This window comes from Cavia porcellus, unplaced genomic scaffold (assembly GCF_034190915.1).
Source record: "Cavia porcellus strain 051 isolate PalLab524CR breed Dunkin Hartley unplaced genomic scaffold, mCavPor4.1 scaffold_1, whole genome shotgun sequence".
Classification (NCBI taxonomy): Eukaryota; Metazoa; Chordata; class Mammalia; order Rodentia; family Caviidae; genus Cavia; species Cavia porcellus.
Genome location: NW_026947484.1, coordinates 114,580,069 through 114,601,392, shown reverse-complemented (window position 1 = coordinate 114,601,392; position 21,324 = coordinate 114,580,069). Strand labels below are relative to the sequence as shown.

At 38.2% G+C, this 21,324-nt stretch overlaps 1 protein-coding gene across 4 annotated transcripts in view; it reads left to right on the top strand.

The window, feature by feature from the left end:
- Dipk1a (divergent protein kinase domain 1A) overlaps positions 1 to 21,324 on the top strand; it is a 106,062-nt gene that overhangs the window by 53,199 nt on the left and 31,539 nt on the right. The window lies entirely within an intron of this gene.

Below are 21,324 nucleotides of genomic sequence, written 5' to 3'. Positions count from 1 at the left end.
TCCCAGTGGTCACATCTGCTGTAGTATGTGGCAGTACATCATTCATTTTTAAGATCAAATAATATTCCAATATGTGGTATACCGCATTTTGTTCATTCACTTATCAGTTAATAGACATTTAGATTGTTTCCACTTCCAACTGTTATGTATAGTACTAGTGTGATCTTTTGAAACGTCCAAATTGTGTGAGTGTGGATATGTTTTCAGTTCTTTTGAGTATATACCTGAGAATGCAATTGCTCATTCATATGGTGAACCTTTTTTTCTTCCTTTTGGCACCAGGAATCAAAAGTATGGCAATCTTTTTTTTTTTTTAAAGATTAAGATAAAAGAGGACATAACAAAACAGATCAGAACAGAACAATTTAAGCAACATAGTGTTTCACTACAAGATAACCCAACCTAACAATAGCTACCATAGTGTCTCTTTCCTTGAAATGTTTGCGTATACCTTCATATACTATAGTATCAAACGTAACAAGATAGTATAAAACCATTCAAGAGAATGAAAGTATTACAGGGCATTCAAAACTAACAGAAAACGAACAGTGGTTACTATATTATCTCCTTGTCCATAAAAAATTTTGTTTATACTATCACACATAATAAAATCCAATAAGATACAACATGATAAAACCAATGGAGACAGAAGAACAAAAGCATAGTAGGACTTCAAAACAAGATGATAGTAAATCAGCACTAGCTATTATAATGTCTTGTTTTCTTCAGCTGTTCATACCGTCACAGACAATAAAATCAAACAACCCAGAATAAAACGATTCCAACTAATGAATGAAAACATTATAAGGCTTCAAAGCAATATAATGGGGAATCATGATTACCATATACTTTTATACTTACCATTTATTACACTAGGGAGACTCTTCAGTATTTATACATGTGAGTTTGATTTATTTTGCTTATGAGTATGATCTCAAGCTGTGTCCATTTATTTATAAATATCTTAATGTGATCATTTTTATAGCTGAGTAGTACTCCATTGTATAAAAAACCACAACTTTTTTATCCATTCCTCAGTTGACGGACACACTGGTTGTTTCCAAGATCTGGCTATTACAAATTGTGCTGCTGTAAACATGGGTGTACATATATCTCTGTGGTACGATGCTTTCAGTTCTTCTGGGAATATGCCTAGAAGTGGAATAGCGGGATCAAATGGGACTTCCAATCCCAGCTTTTTGAGAATTCTCCAGACTGGCCTCCACAATGTCTGCACCACCAACAGTGCAGGAGAGTTCCTTTTTCTCCACAGCCTCTCCAGCATTTGTTGTTGGTAGTTTTCTTGATCCTGGCCATTCTTTCAGGCATGAGATGGAATCTCAGTGTGGTTTTCATTTGCATTTCTCTAATGACTAATGATGATGAACATTTTTTCATGTATTTATTTGCCTTTTGTATTTCTTCATCTGAGAAGTGTGTATTCATCTCAGATGCCCATTTTTGGATTGGATCTTTGAATTTTGGAGGTCTGATTTTTTAAATTAAAAGTATGTGGGGCTGGGGATTTAGCTCAGCGGCATAAGCGCCTGCCTTGCAAGCAGGCAGTCGTGAGTTCGATCCCTGGTACCGATAAAAACGAAAAAGACAAAAAAAAAAAAAAAAGTATGGCAGTCTTTAAGGAACTGCCAAACTGTATTGCAAAGCAGCTGTACCATTTTACAGCCACACCAGCAAGGTGTGATGGTTCCTGATGTCTTGTCATCCCTTCCAGTTCTTAACACCGTGCTTGTTTTGTAGTAAACTTTGAATAGACATCAATTTTCTTATTGATATGGCCCTCACTACACTAGGAGAAGCTGAAAATTACCTTGAGATCCATCAGGCAAATCCAAGTTATTGCAGTCCCTCCTATCCATGAAGGATACCTTCCCAGACTCCTAAGGGATGCCTGTAACCACAGGTAGTATTAACCCTAAATACGCTGCTGTCATTTGAATATGGTTTATCCCCAAAAGGTTATTGTGCCGGAAGCACTGAGGTGGCAAAATGGCAATATTGATGTGTTTTCTATTTTTTAATCTGGGAAAGAGGCCCTGGAAGGAGGAGAAAGTAAAATCAGAGGAAGTAGGCAGAAGAAGGCAAAATGACTGCCGGGTGTGGTGGCTCATGCCTGTAATCCCAGCTCTTAGGAGGCTGAGGCAGGAGGACTGTTGCAAGTTCAAGGCCAGCCTGGGCTACAAAGTGAGCTCAAGGCCAGCCTGAACTGCATAGTGAGACCCTGACTCAAAAAAAACAAAAAAAAGAATAAAGAAATGTAAATGAAGAAGCAGAGGTACAAACAAAGGAACTGCAAAGGCTATTCACAGAAATAATCAAGGAAAACTTCCCAAACATAGGAAAAGGTAAAGATGCTCAGATGAGCCATAGATGAGGTAAAGATGAGGCATAGAGAACTCCAGCCATCTATAATCAAAACAGAACTACAGCCAGGCATATATAATCAAGATTCCAGAAGTCCAATATAAGAACAGAATATTAAAAGCTGTCAGAGACAAAAAACAGATCACTTATAAGGGAACACCCATCAGAATTACAGCAGACTTCTTGGCACAAACCATCAAATCTCGAAGAGCATGGGGCGAAATAATCCAAGCTTTGAAAGACAATAACCTCCAGCCAAGATTGATATATCCTGCACAGCAGTCGCTAGAAATTAATGGAGAAACAAGTTGCTTCCAAGATAAAGAGGAACTGGGGGAATTCACAGCCACCAACCCAACTCTATAGAGAATACTGCAGGACATTCTAAAGAGAGAATAGTACCAAGATTCCAGAAACAGTGGCAGAAAGGCCACAGTGAATGGAGCAGAAAGCCGAAATGAAGACAAACAGACAACTAATGACAGAAAAAGAGCACAACAGAAATGAGGCAAAGAAGGTTGGATATAATTTGTAATATAGATGACCTAGATACACTAACTTACAGGAAAAAAGAGAGAATCGCAGGCAGAGTGGATCAAGTGGTAGGGTCCACCAAGAGGCTCTTTATAGGAAATATAATTAGCCTGAAGAAGGTTATATGGGCCAAAATCAAACATGAGAAAACGGAACTCAATGTGATAGGGAACTAGAGAGTAATAGGGGTTAACTAGATCAGTGTTTATGGATAGGTTGAACAGACAGGCTTTAATAAATGAAGTAATATAACTAGAAATCCAGCCCAGGAGTGAGAAAGTTCAGAAACACTTATAGCAGGTTGCCCCCGCCCAATACAAAACCGTGAGTGTTGGGGAGACCCAGAAATACACAGTTCATTCTGGGGGAGGAATAGTCTTCAAAAAAAAAAAAAAGCAGAAGATATAACTAATAGTGTGTCAGGAATTAAAACCCCTATTACTCACACCACTCTGCTTGATTGGAACTTATTCTGTCCTAGTTTGTGTACAAGCACTGGATCTGAGGGTGCAGACAACTGTCCCGAAGATACCAGGACATAGCACAGTGGTCATCTTTAATTTCCTATTAACTCAATCAGGATCCCTGTATGACTTATACTTTTGTATCATGACTGATCCTAGTTAAATCTGACTTGTTTGATTGCTGCTTATTATTGACAGATTTTATTTAATACTGTTAGGTTGCTGGTATCAAGTTGAGGAGTACAGACAACTATACTGAAAATGACAATGATTCACCGTGATATCCATTCTGATTTGATTACTACCTGTTTTCGTAGCACACTATGTACAAAGTTGTATTTCTGTTAATCCTGTTATGTACTGATATGTTCAATAATACTTTATCTGATGATATAGCCAATTCTGTTGATGATAACAAGTTTTAATCCTGTTATGTACTGATATGTTCAATAATACTTTATCTGATGATATAGCCAATTCTGTTGATGTTAACAAGAAACAGCACAGTGACCATGGCAGAACTCCTTATACAGCAGTTTTATATGTCTTTTTAGTTTTATATGTCTATAGAAAAAGTTTAGTTCTGTCCTGCTTTGTTCTATTTCTCCCTCTAATATAGAAAGGATAGAAATACATGTTAAGACTTACACTTGCGTAAAACCTATAAACAGTTTATGAGAACTGATCTTATGACACATGATGAAATGAACAAATATTTTGAAGGAAAGAAAGGGGCACTGCAGTACCCAGTGCTGATTACAGAGTGTTATGATGTGAAATCCAGCAATATTATTAATCTTTGTTCAGAAGGATTTTTTTTTTTCTTTTTTGAGACAGGGTCTCACTGTGCAGTTTAGGCTGGCCTTGAACTCACTTTGTAGCCTAGGCTGATCCTGAACTCTCAATGATCCTCCTGCCTCAGCCTCCCGAGTGCTGGTATTACAGGCATGAGCCACCATGCCTGGCTGTTCAGAAGGATTTTATCTAATAAGTTTTGTTACATCTCAACATAAATGAAGATATGGATAAATGCATACATGCCTAAGTGTATAGGATTGAGAGCCATAATACTTAGTTGTTTTTTGTTTGTTTGTTTTTTTGTCTTTTTCATTTTTATCAGTACCGGGAACCGAATTCACGACCGCCTGCTTGTAAAGGCAGGTACTTATGCCACTGAGCTAAATCCCCAGCCCAATACTTAGTTTTTATTGGATAGTTGAACAGAACTGTTTGCAGTCTCCCTGGTTGAATTCCCATTTATATGTTCCACTTGTGTATCTTGAACAACTATTTGTGGGGAACAATATGTATACATCAACTAGTGATTTATTACTGTTTATTTCTTTTCTTTGAAAGTGTGTACTATTTTGTTTTGTCTTTCTTTAAATAAAAAAATCAAAAATAAAGTTATGAATCACAATGAAAAAGCTAACACCCATAGAGCTATTACAACTTTTTTTTAAAGTTAAAGTTTGTCTTTGTTTTGTAAGTGCTGAGGAAGCAAAAAAATTCAAATATCCTCACCCTAAGTCCAGAGTTTTTCCTAATAAGTTTCTGTGTATTAGTACATATCATTCCTTATCTAAAAACAGTATTACAATTCATACAAATTAAAGTTACTGAATAATGGTAAGGATGTAGAGAACTGGGATCACTCATACCTTGGGTCTTGGTTACTTTTGTTGCTGAGACAAAATACCTGACACCCAAAAAGAAAGGAGGAAAGGTTTATTTAGCTTACAGTTTGTGGAGATTTCAGTCTATAATCAGCTAGCTCCGAGACAGGAGGCATGACAGTGGGGCAACACTTCAAAGCAGCCTCTTTTTCTCCTTTATATTTTACCTAAGCCACCTCCCTCCAGGACTGGTGTAGCACTCACAAAATCTCCTCGCCCTTGGGGCTGGGGATTTAGCTCAGCAGCATGACCGCCTGCCTTGCAAGCAGGCAGTCGTGAGTTCGATCCCTGGTACCAATAAAAACGAAAAAGACAAAAAAAAAATCTTGCCCTTGGCTCTTGCCCAGGATGGGGATGTTTACAAAGTAAGAACCCTGGCTTCCTGCTGAGTCTCTTAGTTAAATTTCTAAACTTCTCAAGTTGACACAAGGTATCAACTGTTACAATATACCCCTTGTCAGCTTGGTAACCACATTTCTTTAAACCAGTTTCCAGATTTAAGACCTGCTTAGTCTTACCATTTTGCAACTGGAACATTATAACACAGTTTAACAATCCTTAAAAACCGGCATTAAGTCTGTCAACATTATATTAAAAACACAACATTTTGTCCTTGGCCCCCCCAAAGACTCATGCACATCCCTTTATGCAAAAATCATTTAGTCTATCTGCAAGATTTGCCACAGTTCTAACAGCTTCAGCATTGCTGAAAAGTCCAAGTCTTAAAGTCTTTCAAACTCCAGCTGCAAACACCTGTACAAATGAAAATAAAGTTAGACACTTCCAACATAAAATGGCACAAGACAAATATTTTCATTCCAAAAGTTACAAACAGGGACATATAAAGGATTGAGACTGAAGCAAGTCCAAAATCCATCAAGGCAAACATTAAGTCCTGTAGTTGCATGTCTAGCATCTGAAGCAATCTGGCAAATTATGAGCTCCAAAGGGCTTATGTGATTCCAGCCCTACAGCACTTCTGGTGGTTGTACCAACAGCTTCTCTGTTAGGCATGCTTTGCTCCCTCCTTCAGCTTTCCTTAGATGACCCATGTTCCTGGTTTTTCTTTTCTTTTCTTTTCTTTTCTTTTCTTTTCTTTTCTTTTCTTTCTTTTCTTTTCTTTCTTTTCTTTTCTTTCTTTTCTTTTCTTTTTTTTTTCTTTTCTTTTTTTTTTTTTTTTTTGTCTTTTTCGTTTTTATTGGTACCAGGGATCGAACTCACGACTGCCTGCTTGCAAGGCAGGCGCTTATGCCGCTGAGCTAAATCCCCAGCCCCATGTTCCTGGTTTTTCCAAACTTCTGGGGTCTCCATTGTACCTTAGGCTTCACACTAGTAGCTTCACGCATTGCCCTCTTGGGCACACTACTTGGCCTCGCAGGCCTTCTGAAATTGGGTTGGAATCCTTTTAAACCTCAGAACTCTTGCATTGTGTATGCACCTAAAACCAGCATGTGGATGATGCTGAGCTCTGCTGTCCACTGGAGCAGTAGCAGTAGCTAGGCTCTCTGCTCTTTTAGCTGTAGGAGTCAAGTGCCTGGATTGCTGGGCATTCTGAATCCAATTCTGTGCTGCCACCATTCTGGAACATGGTGCTCCACAGCTTTTACCTCAAAGCAGTCTTTCACTTTTTGCTTGAGGCTGCAAAGATTCAAAACTTGCTGCTTTTCATGATACCTTCAGGTCATCTCTTGTATTCTCCTGTTCCTTTTCCACAATCAAGATTTCCTCAGCTCTATCTTTGCAGTCCACAGCTTTACTGGAGCTTCCTTTCTGGCCAAATTCACAATATTTTAAATCACCCTGCTGGACTGTGCTCTTGATTCACAACATAAATCTGACTAAAAGCCCCCAACAGTAGCCATGCCACTGCCTCAACAATTGACTTCCTTTAAAATTCATGGTATTGGACGAATTTTGTATGTTTGTGTCTGGTAGTCTGAGGAACTCTTTTGAAGATTACTATGTGAAAAAACCTGAGTTATGTTCCTACCACCTTGTTTTGAAGGCCTATATTGTCATTGTTTTGGGTTCTTTGCTATTGTTATTTGTCTTTTTTGTTTCTTGTTTTTCTAGTAATTTGTTTTGTTTTGTTTTTCCCTGAATACAGAAAGGGTTGATGTACATATAGAGGCTTCCACATGTCTAGAATTTCTCCTAAACAGTTTATAATTGATTGTATTATGTGTGATGATATGAACAGCTAATTTGAAGAAAAAGAGACATTATGGTAGCCATTGATGATTTCCTATTGTCATGCTGTGAAATGCTTTTATTTTTTGTTTAGAGTGGTTTTAGTCTGTTTTGTACTTAATTTCAATTTATATGAAGATATTGACAGCTATTTTGAAGAGAATAAGAGACATTATGGTAGCCATTGTCAATCTTACTATTGTCTGGTTTTGAAGGCCTATAATGCTTTCATTCTTCTATTTTGATTTGTTTTATACTATTTTGTTTCATTTGAATTCATTGTGTATGAAGATATAAACAACTATTTCAAAGAAAACAAGAGATATTATGGTAGCCACTGTTGATCTCCTGTTGTCTTGCTTTGACATCCTGTGTCACTTGCATTGTTTTCTTCTCATCTGCTTTGTTCTGTTTTGTTTTACCCTCTTTAAAATAAAAAAACAAACCACTAACAAACAAAAAGACCCAGATTAATTAGTCTGCTACCCTTAATCTTAGTCTTAGCCAAAATCTCTGGACATGAGCAAAAGGCAGACAAACTTTCTGCCAAGCCATAACACATATCATCTGGATTCCACCAATCAATGCAGCCCTTCCTAGCACAAATCTCCTGAGCCTGGTCTTTACTGGTTTTTTGGTCTTCTGAGCTCTCACCAGAATCTCCCAAAGGGAACAGCCTAAGCAGTTGCAGCTCTGTTCCTTCAGGTGACATCTCTGAACCTTTCGAAACTCTTCCCACAAGCCATTTCCAAAGGCTTTTGAACCACATGATCAGGTATGATCACAGCAGCAGCCCTATTCCTGGTACCAAATTTTATCTTGCTTGCTTTTCTCTTGTTGCTGAGACAAAATACCTGACATCCAAAAAAGAAAGGAGGAAAGGTTTATTTAGCTTACAGTTTGTGGAGATTTCAGTCCCATAATCAGCTAGCTCCAAGGCAAGAGGCGAGGCAGTGGGGGCAACACTTCAAAGCAGCAGCCAGCAAAAGCAACCAAAGCAAAAGGGGAAGAGCAAGCCTCTTTTTCTCCTTATATTGTACATAAGCCACCTCCCTCCAGGACTGGTGTAGCACTCACAAAATCTCCTTGCCCTTGGCTCTTGCACAGAATGGGAATGTTTACAAAGTAAGAACCCTGGCTCCTTGCTGAGTCTCTTAGTTAAACTTCTAAATTTTTCAAGTTTACACAAGGTATGAATCATAACACCTTGTTGGTAGGAATATAAAATGGTGTGACTGCTCTGGAATGTTGTTTAGCATTTTCTTTAAAAACTAAATATGTAACTATCATATGATATAATAGTTATACTTCTGGGCATCTACTCTAGAGAAATAAAATGTATCTTTATACAAAGGCTTATCATGTATATGACTGTTGATAGTAACTTTATTTATATGCCCCAAACTAGAATCGGCCCACTTACTTCAGTAGGTGAATGGTTAAACGATGGTGCATACATATTGTGGAATACTACTCAGCAATAAAATGGGAGGAAGTAATATCTTAATTCATTCAGGGTTTTGTAACAAAATAGCATGAACTGGGTGCCTTATAAAAGTCACAAATTTCTCCCACACTTCTGGAGGGTGAGAAGTCCATGCTCAAGATACCCACCAATTCAGTGTCTGGTGAGGATCTGTAGCTGTGTCTCCATGGGGTAAAAGGGACTTCTCTTATAAGGTCATTAATCCCATTTTATATATACCATATATATATATATATGGTCATAGCTTAGTCACCTTCCAAAAACTATTCCTCCTGATGTCATCATATTGGACATTAGGTTGTAATATGCATTTGTTTGTTGAGGGGTCAGGGGAGACATTCAAACTACAGTATACAACTACCTAGCTAAATCTCCAGGATTTAAATTATGCTGAGAGGGGCTGGGGATTTAGCTCAGCGGCATAAGCACCTGCCTTGCAAGCAGGCAGTCGTGAGTTTGATCCCTGGTACCGATAAAAACAAAAAAAAGACCAAAATAAATAAATAAATAATGCTGAGGAAAAAAAATTTAAAAAACAACAGTTTCTCAAGTTTTCCTACTGTATGAATCCATTTATGTGCTATTCTTGCAAATGTGGAGATGGAAGAGCCAGGTGTGGTGGTACATGCCTGTAATCCCAGCACTGGGGAGGCTGAGGCAGGAGGATCACTGGGAATTCAAAACCAACCTGGGATACAAAGTGAGTTCAAGGCCTGCCAGAACTGCATAGTGAAACCATGTCTCAAAAAGATGGATGGATAGATAGATAGATAAAATATTATCATTGACAAAAAAGGGCTAAGGAATCTCTGTATTGTTTCTTATTGTTGCATATGATCCTACAGTTATGTGAAAATAAAAAAATTAATCTTAAATATTATTGATTCAAAGTTTTAAGAACCATAGCATATTCCTTTTAGTATCATTAACAATTATTATTCATAGATAATTTATTATACTATAGAGTGAAATCTTGGAATGGAAGAGATTTTGAATGATACACTGTAGTCCATTTCTCCCTAAACCCAGGGAGCTTTTAAAATGCATATTGCCATGCTTCATCTCTGAGGATTTGGATGTGAATGCTAATGGTAGCAACTTTCATTTAAAGAATTACATATGCTGATTCTTATTCAAGGGATCAGTCAATTAAGTTCTGATTCAGGAGATCCAACAGTTATGAATAATGTATCATAATTGTTATAGTGAGCAAATAACTCTTTCAATTCTTTTGTGTCATAGAGGAATTATGGTTAGGTGAGCGTTTTAAAATGCAAAGTACCGACTGATAGAATTTTCCAAACACCCACGTGTTGTAAAAGAATGTTTGACCTAACTGAGTAGTTGCTTGCTCTGAATCAACAAGAATTTGGAACAGAAGAGAGCTTGCCTTTGGGTCTTATTCATGTTGTGGGAGCCCTGCCCTATCTCTTAACTGTTTGGCCTGTCCGATCCCTCGTGATTTATTTGGTATAGAGAGGACAAAGACTCCTGCTTTAGTTACATAGACTGTATAAAGGAATTCTCTGCTAGAGTAGAAAAGCTGAAGCACTTTACAAGTTTTGAAAATAATGTATTCATTTGATTCTTTATTTTATTTATTTATTTATTTTGTCTTTTTCTTTTTTATCGGTACCGGAGTACCGACTGCCTGCTTGCAAGGCAGGCGCTTATGCCGCTGAGCTAAATCCCCAGCCCCTGATTCTTTATTTTTGAAAATGCAATTCTAACTAAAGTACTATAATTAGTCTATTCTCCTCCATTCCCCCAAACTGGCCTTGGACTTTTAGATTCAAGTGATCCTCCTGCCTCAACCTCACAAGTAGCTGTGACTAGGGATCTGCATGCCTGGCTCTCTAATCCCTGGTGATTGCTGTTATTGAAAAGCAGATTCAAAGAAATTCTGTTCTACCTTTTAAGATGCTTAGGTGTCAGCCTGTAGAAATGTCAGTGGCCCTGTGTCTGTCCTGCCACCTTAAATGAATTACTGGAACATCTTTATGTAGGGATTCTTTGAGCATTTATCAGAGTCAGATCAAATGCTTCCCAAAATCCTGGGTGTATGCTTCAGTTCAAGAGTTGTCCTCTACATCAGTTTCTTTGGGCTTGGACCTGGAAGGGCCACCCTCCCTCACCCTTTCAGGGATAGTCAAGTCAGTGCTTCTCTCTAGGGAAGCCTCTGCAAATCCCCTCACTGTGACCTGGGACCTGAGTTAGAGGTGCATCGAAGAACCAGTCCTGACCATTTGGATTTCATTTGTTTATGTGTCAAGTGTCTCATCTCAGCCCTTTTCTTTTTTTTTTAATTTTTATTTTGAGATAGGGTTTCACTGTGTCACTAAATTGCCCCAACTGAGCTTGACTTTGTGTTCCTCCTACCTCAGTCTCCCACAGTACTGAGATTATAAGCATGTGCCATCATACTTGGCTTTAGCAGGTATTCATAAGCATTTGGGGTATTTTCCAGCATTCTCTTACATGGCAATACAAAGTCTATTATTTTTTTCTAAGTATTTGTGTTGTGGTTAAATAACTACTGTTGTGGAATGTACCTTGACTTCCTGCAATGTCTCAACGTACTTTTTGAATAAATTAGTTCCTTTTCTTCTAAATAAACAATGCTGTGATCAAAACAACTATTGTTTGTCTCTGAAAGAGCATTTTCTATAGGTTTTGTTTTTATTTCAGCTCTCATTGGAATTTTAAGAGACAATTGAAAGGGCAATTTTAGATTAACACCTGTCTGAAAAATTCTAAAATTAGAGATGGCCGTCTAGTCTACATGATTTGTAATATTTTCAAAATAGGATTTTCCTACTCCAAACAGATTTTTAGAGTACTCTCAAAAACTACTACAACTATTAACATTTTACTATCAAATTCAAAAGACGATAGATAGGTGAACCTCTCTGTTCACTGAGAGACTAAATATGGGCAGTGTAAGGCCATGTTTTTCATTTATGGTCCCATATAACATGAAGGCCTATCTCACATGCCTAATGTTTTAATTATTCTAGGACCATTAAGCCCCCCAAATTCAACCTTGGTAACTCTTAAGATGTCATGAAATTGACTTTAGGTCATACTACCTTGAGGGTACTTGAAAATTTGACTAGCTCTCCTAGTCAAATTGAAATAAATTTTCTAGCTATATCCCTGACATTCTGCATTTTAGAACCTCTGAGGAGGTCATTCACAAGCTCTGTTCAGTGCTCCTCTGGTCTAGGTATCCCTGTTTTTTGCCAGGTCTTGTGCTAAAAACTCAGAGAATGTTTTTAAAATGTCAAGGTTACTGTCAAAGGAAACTGAAAGTATAGTTGCTGATACAATTGGATGCTGGGGAAGATAAAATACAGTAAATACAGACTATTGTTACAAGATTTTCAAAAGCATTGTTAAAATGTTATAAATGTCTTAAAACTGCATAACCTCTGACTTAGAAATTTCATTTATTGAACATTCTCAAGAAGTAAGTATTTATGTAGGCAAATATTCATGTAGCTTTACCAGAATAGATAGTAAAATAGAACTATTAGTCTGTGAAGCCAGGTTGCCTCAATTCAAGTTCTGGTTCTCTTACTTATTAGTTTGGCCTGTACTCAACCTGTCTGTGTTTCTTAGTATCTCTGTGTGAGAATTCTTGTAAGGAGATAATAGTTATTATGGCAGTGCTGCATAACACATTTCCCCAAAACGAGTGGTATACAGTTAGGGTTAATTTCTCACACATATCCACAAGTCATCTGGAGCTCAGCTTTTCCAGGCAGAGCTTGGCTGTAGGATGTCACCTTGATTCATGAGGGGTCCCATGCCAATTACTCTTTGGACATTAGTACTCTACCAGAAGACAAATCTGATTTCACAGGTTTTTTGTATTACATTTACTAACAAACACTGCCCAAAGCAAGTAACTTGGTTAACTTCAAATCTGTGAGGCAGAGAGAAAATATGAGCATTTGTGGAACAATTCAGAGACCAGCAAACTGTTTCTCAGAAAAGCCAGATAATAAATATCTTTGGCTTTGCTGACCATGTGTAACTACTCTACTACAGTATCATGAAAGCAAGCTCAGATAACCTATCAACAAATGAGATAACTGTATTCTAATAAAAGTGTACTTAATGAAACCAGGTAGCACACTGGATGTGACTCATAGGCCAAAGTTTTCCAAACCCTCACAATTTATCACCAGCTTATAGAGTTTTTATGAGGATTAAGTAAATCAGTATATAGAACATACTTTTAAACAGTTTCAGGAGGAGAATAAAACTAATAAATATTTGTTCTAAGGGTGTTATTATTATTATAACACAATAATTTCCAAAAACAGAAATAAAGTTAAATAATTTTATGTCACACCCTTTAAATCCATTTAAAATTTCATAGTAAATTCAAATTGAAATCTATATTAGTTTAAGCCGGGCGTGGTGGCTCATGCCTGCAATCCCAGCACTTGGGAGGCTGAGGTGGGAGGATCATTGCGAGTTCGAGACCAGCCTGGGCTACAAAGTGAGCTCAAGACCAGCCTGAACTGCATAGTGAGACCCCCGTCTCAAAGAGAAAAAAAAAAAGAAATCTGTATTAGTTTCATTTAAAATGAATCTACATTTTTTAAATGTCAAGACTAAGAGCAAGAATATATTTACATTAAGTAAGAAGAGAAGTTATATTTCTCATATGACCCCAATTTTATTTTTCTTGAAAGATAGTGTTTGTGGCCAGTCATGGTAATCCATCCCTGTAACCCCATCATTCAGAAGGCTGAGGCAGGAGAATAGCCACAAGTTTGAGGCCAGCCTGGCTACATAGTGAGTTTAAGATAGCCTGGACTGTCTTTAAAAAGGAAAAAAAAAAAGATGTCTATGCACATGGATGGCAAGCCATCAAGAAGAAATTATATTAAGCTGGATCATTTATCTTCTTTTTTATTGTAATGCTTTATTTTCATTTTTTCTCCAATGGGCATGTACTGTTTTCTGGTAAATAATTTTGCCAAAGATGTAGCTTAGAGGCACATCCTGGCAAGCACAAATCCCTGAGTTTCATTACTGGTACCAAAAAAAGAATTTCAACATAAGTAGTTTAATCAAAAGTTCACTGAGGACTCTCCTAGCTTTGATGTAATTATCATTTTAAGGACACTTATATTTTAGTTTCTTAACACTTTAAGGATGTACCTTTAGGGATGACTGAGAACATACTAAATGGACACTTTCCAACCTGGTGGGTTGTTTTTGTTTTTGTTTTTTGTACATTAAAGAGTAGTTGTTCCATTCTAGAGCTCCCAGGAGTTTGTCTCAGGGTACCAACCAACGGGAATAGCATCCTCTCACTGACTCTGAGACCATATAAACAACATTGTTGTTCCTTGGACCCAGCAGTTCCTTCCAGATACAAAGGCAGCTTGTAAAAAAGTGAATGACCTCCTCTAACCCTGCCCTGGCCACCCAAGTATTTAGACATACTTGAATATCCGCTCTTCTTATGTAGCAAAAGATTAGATTTCAGTATTGACATGGAGCCATTCGTTGTGGCGCATGCCTATAATCTCAGCACACAGGAGGCAATGGCAGAAGGATGTGAATTCGTTTGAGACCAACCTGGGCTACAAAGTGAGCTCAAGGCCAGCCTGAACTATGTATAGCGAGACTCTTGTCTCAAAAAGACCAAAAAAAAAAAAAAAAAAAAAAAGCCTTGGATCTAGAATTCACATAAAGACAGGAAAAAGAGCTTCCCATGACTTCCTTTATGAGTCTCACAAAATATTGACAATTAAAGTTAGCATATTTTTATTTTTTTTGTTTTTTATTTTTTTTGTTTTTTAAGTTTTTTTTTTTTTTATTTATTTAAGGAGAAAAGAAAAGAAAAAAAACAGTGAAGGGGTACAAGTTATACAGATTTACAGAAGAAAAAAATGTGCAGTAGGAAATCACTAGTTAATGGATTACATATTGCCATCTTAGAAATAATTGTTCAAGTCACAAAATTAAAGCTTGTAGAGTGGACATTCCAACAATGATACTGCAAACAGTTCTGTTCACTGATCCAATAAAACTCTGTGATATCATTTTCTATCTTATACATTTAAATATACATGCAGTTATATAGTTTAGAGCATTTTCTTTTCCTCTCTTTTGTACAGTGACTATTACACATTTGGGGTTTCATTGCTCCCACAGTTCTTATTGCTTTTTTGGAAGAGAGTAAAACTAAATGTGACATAACAGAACCGAATCGGTCAAGTCAAAAGGGTGGATATAATAGATAACATAAAAACATAATACAAGGTGATCAACAATGGTTACCATAATGCCTCCCGCTATTTCTAATAGAATTGCCTATATCATTGGTTGTAATACAATTGAACAAAACAGTAAAGAATAAAACCGACAAAACCAAAACATTGGAGATATTGTAGGTCTTCAAAAGTAGATAAAAGTCAACGAGAATGGGCGTTATAATGAATCTCATTATCTTCTCAGCTGATGCCTAAACTTTCGAACCTGATACTATCCAGCAAAACAGAATAGAGGAACCTCAGTCAAAAACAAGATGGTGAGAGTAATACAGGGCTTCAAATCGAGATAATAGAAAGTCAAAGTGGGTTACTATATTATATCCTGCTATTTTTTCCCTTTAATTAAACGGATAAAAATAAAAAAGTAAATAATGGAGTAGAGATTGAGAAAAAAAGAGGGCATAACAGCGAAACAGGGCAGATCAAAACATAACCATTTAAGCAGAATAGTGTTTCACCACCAGATATTTCCGACCCAAAAGTAGTTACCATATTGACTCTTTCCTTGAAGTCCTTGAGTACAACTTCGTATACTGTAGCATTAAGTATATCAAAACAATGTAAAACCATTTAAGAGAATGACAGCATTATAGAGTATTTAGAATCGACTAACAGAAAATGAACAATGGTTTCTGTATAATCTCCTTGTCTTTAAAAGGTTTTTGCTTATACTATCGTACATAATAAAATCCAATAAGATACAACCTGTTTAGACCATTGGAGACAGAAGAACAAAAGCTAGATGAGACTTCAAAACAAGATGGTACTAAATCAGTATTACCTATTAAGATGTCATTTTCTCCAAAATAGCTGTTCCTATCATCCAATCGTCTCTGTCTCATTTCTGTTGAGCTCTTTTTCTGTCAGTAGCTGTCAGTTTGTCTTCTTCATTTTGTTCTCTGCTCCATTCGTTGTGGCCTCCCCGCCACTATTTCTGGGATCTTTGTATTTTTCTTTTTTTAGAATATCCTGCAATACTTTCTGTAGGGTTGAATTGGTGGTTGCAAATTCCCCCAGTTCCTCTTTATCCTGGAAGCACCTCGTTTTTCCATCAATTTCCAGGGACAGTTGTGCAGGATATCTCAATCTTGGCTGGAGATTATTATCTTTCAAAGCTTGAATTATTTCCCCCCATGCTCTTCATGATTTGATGGTTTGTGAAGAGAAATCTGCTGTAATTCTGATGGGTGTTCCCTTGTAAGTAGTCTGTTTCTTGTCTCTTACAGCTTTTAATATTCTGTTCTTGTATTGAATTTCTGGAATTTTTATTATTATATGCCTGGGTGTTTCTCTGTTAGGGTTGTAGGTAGCTGGGGTCCTGTATACCTCATACATCTGAGTGTCTTTACCTTTTGCTAAATTAGAAAAATTCTCCTGGATTATTTCTGTGAGAAGCTTTTGTAGTTCACTTGTTTGTGTCCCTACTTCTTCTTTTATGTTCTTAATCCTTAAGTTATGGCTCCTCTTATCATCTTCTTGTCTTTGTATTATTGCTGTTTGTTTCTTTGTTATTTTTAAGAAGTTTTTCATTTCATTCTCCCATATTACAAGTCTGCCCTCAAGTTCAGATAGTCTGTCCTTAGTTTCTTTCAAGCTGTTATGCCAGTCTTGGATAGACTTCTTAATTTCTTGATAGTCCCTTTGAACCTGCTTCACATACTCAATGCTTTCTCTGTTTTCTCCATCAAGCAATTCTCCCCTCTTTTTCTGTTCTTCCATTCCACCATCTGTTTTTTCCTGGGTGGTGCTTAGCATTTCTCTAACTATTCTGCATACTTCTAGCTTCAGGTCGTTGATAACTTCATTCCTGAATTGGTCTATGAGGCTCTCTATATGGCGCTGAATGTATATTGGTGCGGTGTCCACTATTGCCTGATTCTCAGGATTGGGGGCCGAGGAGCCTTTTTTGTTGCTTCCCTTCCCCGTATTTTCTGTTCCTTATAAAATGCAAGCTTACATAGGAGGCCCGGCTTCCCTGCCTGTCAGCCACAGCCTGATCAAATTGCGCTGGCTAGTTGTTCCCACCCACCGCTGCGCACTAGGGAGTTGCAGAGGAGGCAGCCTACGCGGGAGTCGGTCGCTCCTCCGGGCCACCGTCAGGCTCTGGGATCTGGGTTAGGCCAGCCTAGGGAGTCCGCCAGCAGCGTCACTCAGGCCAGGCACTTTTCACCAATCCCGTCCGAGAGGGGAATGTGTGGCTGGAGTTGCCACCGCGCCCTGCTCTTACAGGACTGCCTGAGCCCAGAAAAACCTCCACTGGAGTCAAACTGTGGTAGGGGGCAGTTTCTCGCTCACCTCGCCACCAGTCAGTTTTCGTGTACGCCTCCTTGTCCGTCCTGTTTCCGACTCCGTTCGCAGACTCCCGTTCCCAGAGCTCGGCGCATCTCTCCTTGCCGAGCCGCTGTGGAGGCAGCCAGCCGCCGGGCGGCGGGAAATCCAAACCGTGGCTTCCAATGGCGCGGGGTCGAGCCTCTACACCGAGTCTTTTCTGTTCCTATTTTAGCGCCAGGACTGTATCCTAAGTTAGGTTCTCTCAGCCCAGTTCGTTCCTGAGTCAGCAGAGCATATCTCTACTGGTTCGTATCTCCTTAGTCCGCATCATTCCTGGCCTCTGAGCCAAGCCTTTCAGAGAGCCTCCGGTAGTTGCTGTTGTCTGTCCGCCATGTTCTCCTGGGTCCTCAGTTAGCATATTTTTAAAAGCCCTGTGCAATCAAGTTTTGTCTACATTGTAATCAGCCTGTGTATGGTCCAGCAGTCTAATCTCTCTGGAAATTATTGTATTAATTAGTTTGTATAACCTTAGAAGTCACTAGTCCAAGTAAATTTTGGCCTAGCATGTGCTTCAGAATGTGAAATGTAAAAAAAGAATACATTTTAACCTTTAAGTTTAGGGAAAGCAAAACTAACTTTATTTTTGGTTATTGAATTTAATTTCCAATCAGGATTCTTTTTGAGGATTTGAAATTAGCAATCGTGTTTCAGTATAAGTTCTAGAGCCAGTATGGTACCAGAGCTTCCTGAAAGGGAAAAATACATACCTGATTTGTCCACTATGAATGCTAGACTTTTAACTGAAGTAATAAGGTAACATCATTCATATTACAGCCATGCCTCAAGGAGTTCTTTAATTTGGGACTTTTTATACATAAGCAAAAGATTTGCTGATAGTTACTGAGCACATGGTATGGGATGAGAACTATATTTAGTCAATTTAAGTTTAATTATATGACTGTTGATGGCTACCACCAAATAGCAACTTCCAGTTCTTCCCCACAGAGATAGAAAGAACCCTGTGGTGAATTAATGAATGGTCAACTTATAATACCCACTTGAACTGAGTCAGCATGGTGTTGGGTATGGAAGGCCCACCTGAGGACTGTTGCTAACAGCATAAAGGAGAACTGGAAGGGAAGATGGTATACTGTTGATTCTTGTGGAGAAACGTGTCAAACTGGTTTTCCTGGTATGAATGAACTCAGTTGTTCTCATAGTTGGAGGAGCTCAGAACTTTGCTGTCACTGAGGATAGCTGTTCCTCTCTATGGGGAACTCTGGATTGGCTCCAGTGCAGATCCCTCAGCCTGCTGGCATAGATCCTTTATCTCGCTGGTGCAGACTTTCTAGCTTCTGCCACTAGCCTTTGGGCCTTCCTAGTGCAAATCCTTGGTACAGACTTGCATGAGACATTTGTTGTAGGCTCTAGGCTGAACTTGTGCAGGACATTGACTTGGGATCCAGGCCCTTAGCTGGATTCTTTGGGTCTCTAATGTGTAAACAGATCTCCCTCATTCTTTTGCATTTCACTCTTTGGGTGAATATTACAAAATAATCCTATAAATTATGTGTCCTGTATTAAATCTTTTTCTTTCTGAACCCTGACTACAACAAGCCCTTGATCAGAATGGCCAAAATTGTCTCTTTTTTGGCTGGAAAGTGCACACTGCTGTTCTCATCATTATCAGACTGGTCTCCTAGCTCCTTTGTGAACCACACATCTTGATAGTCATGGCCTGTCCTACATTTGTTCTGGAATGGCTTTGGGTAACCAAAACAAGAAACAGTATAAATGATTCAGTTTCCACCTTGCTGTCACGGAACACAAGCTTTATAGAAAATCAGCTGTCAGTGCTTGCTTCAGCAGCACGTAATTTAGAAAGCTATCTGTTAAATCCAACCACCTTGAGACTGCCATGCCCTCAAGAAATCCGTCCATCCATGTAAAGCTGTTCCAGCCATACCAGCATTTGGATGAGAAAGCTATCTGCACATCCAGCCTAGCCAGTCCTTCACTGCACTTTAGCGCAGTTACAAATGCATGAAAAACCTAGTATCCCTCAGAACCACAAGTGATAATAGTTCTTTAGGTCTGGGAATAATTACTATATAGCAATAGAAAATCAGAACCCTTAACTTTCTTCTACCTTTGTCTGCTTTGATGTTGAAAGCCCTATGACTGAGTTATTTTCATCTGTATCGCAAATGCTAGCATTGTTTTATGTGGATCGCTAATGCATGCTGCGTATTACACCACCCAACAAGCTCTTAAGATGCTGGCTGTCTCTTGTTCCTTAAAAGCCTTCTGTATATCTTCTTTTCTAACACTGGGTATAGCTTTGATCTATTTTGTTGACCTTACCACTCTTTAAAATAGGTCTCGCTTCTCAGATGAAGAAATATGCACAGCAAATAAGTATGTGAAAAAATGTTCAACATCATTCGAGAGATGCAAATTAAAACAACGCTTAGATTCCATCTCACCTCAGAAGGAATGGCTGTTATTAAGAAATCAAGCAACAAATGCTGGAGAGGCTGTGGGGAAAAAGGAACCCTTCTCCACTGTTGGGGGGGATGCAGACTGGTGCAACCACACTGTGGAAATCAGTGTAGAAATTCCTCAGAAAGCTAGGACTAGAGGTTCTATTCATCCCAGCTATTTCACTTCTGGATATCTTCCTAAAAGAATTAAAAACCATACCACAGCAATATCTATGCACTCATGTTTATAGCAGCACAATTTGTAATAGCCAGATGTTGGAAACAACCTAAATGCCCATCAACTGAGGAATGGATAGAAAAGATTTGGCTTTTTTTTTTTTTTTTTTTGGCCTTTTTTCCTTTTTATCGGTACCAGGGATCCAACTCACGACTGCCTACTTGCAAGGCAGGCGCTTATACCGCTGAGCTAAATCCCCAGCCCCAAGATTTGGCATTTTCATACAATAGAGTACTACTCAGCCATAAAGAAGGATAAAAGAGACTTTTATAGGTAAATGGATACAATTTAAGACTATACTCATAGTGAAATAAATCAGACACATGTGTAAGCATCGTATTGTTTCATTAGTGTGAGAAGCTGAAAGTAATACGTATATAGGTATCTAAAAATAGTAAAGATAGTTATACTACTGATTTCTCTGAGTTGACTGAAGAGAAAGATTTGTGCTGGTATTGTTTGGACAATTGAATGCAGACATTTTGTGTTCTGGGTGAATGATTTGGGGATGGTAGTATGCAATCTATATGCCATCATTGCCCCTTGATTGATGTGTTTTGAAATTTGTTTTAGTTTTTTTCTTTTTCCCTTTGAAATAAAGTGGTTTGAAAAACAAAAATTAAAATACAAAGAAGGAAAAAAAATATCAGAAGTTTTCAAGGTCATAATGGTGACAGATATGTGTTTTCCAAAATTCTAGTAATACTTTAATCCTTGTTTTTTGGGTTTTTTTGTTTGTTTGTTTGTTTTGTCTTTTTCGTTTTTATCGGTACTAGGGATCGAACTCACGACTGCCTGCTTGCAAGGCAGGCACTTATTGCCACTGAGCTAAATCCCCAGCCCCTCAAAATTCTAGTAATACTTTTTAAAAAATAGGTCTGGGCTGGGGATATAGCTCAGCAGCACAAACACATGCCTGGCAAGCACAAGGTCATGAGTTCAATCCCTAGTACATTAAAAAAGAAAAGTCGGTGTTCTCTAAAGCATCCGGAAAGAAAGAATTTCAAAGTCTTTTAACACTTTGGTGTTTGTTTGTTTGTTTCAGCACTGGGAATTGAGCCCAGGGGCTTGTGTGTGCTGGGCAAGCACTATACCACTGATATCCTCAGCCCTTTTTATTTTATTTTGAGGCAAGATCTCACTAAATTGCCTAGACTGGCATCAATTTACAGTCCTCCTCTCTTAGTTTCCTAAGTAGCTGAGATTACAAGTCTGCAGTTCTGTGCCTGGCCGAAGCTTCAACCTTGTTGGGAGAAGTCACTTCTTTATTGACTACTCTACTTTATTGGCTGCTCAACTAA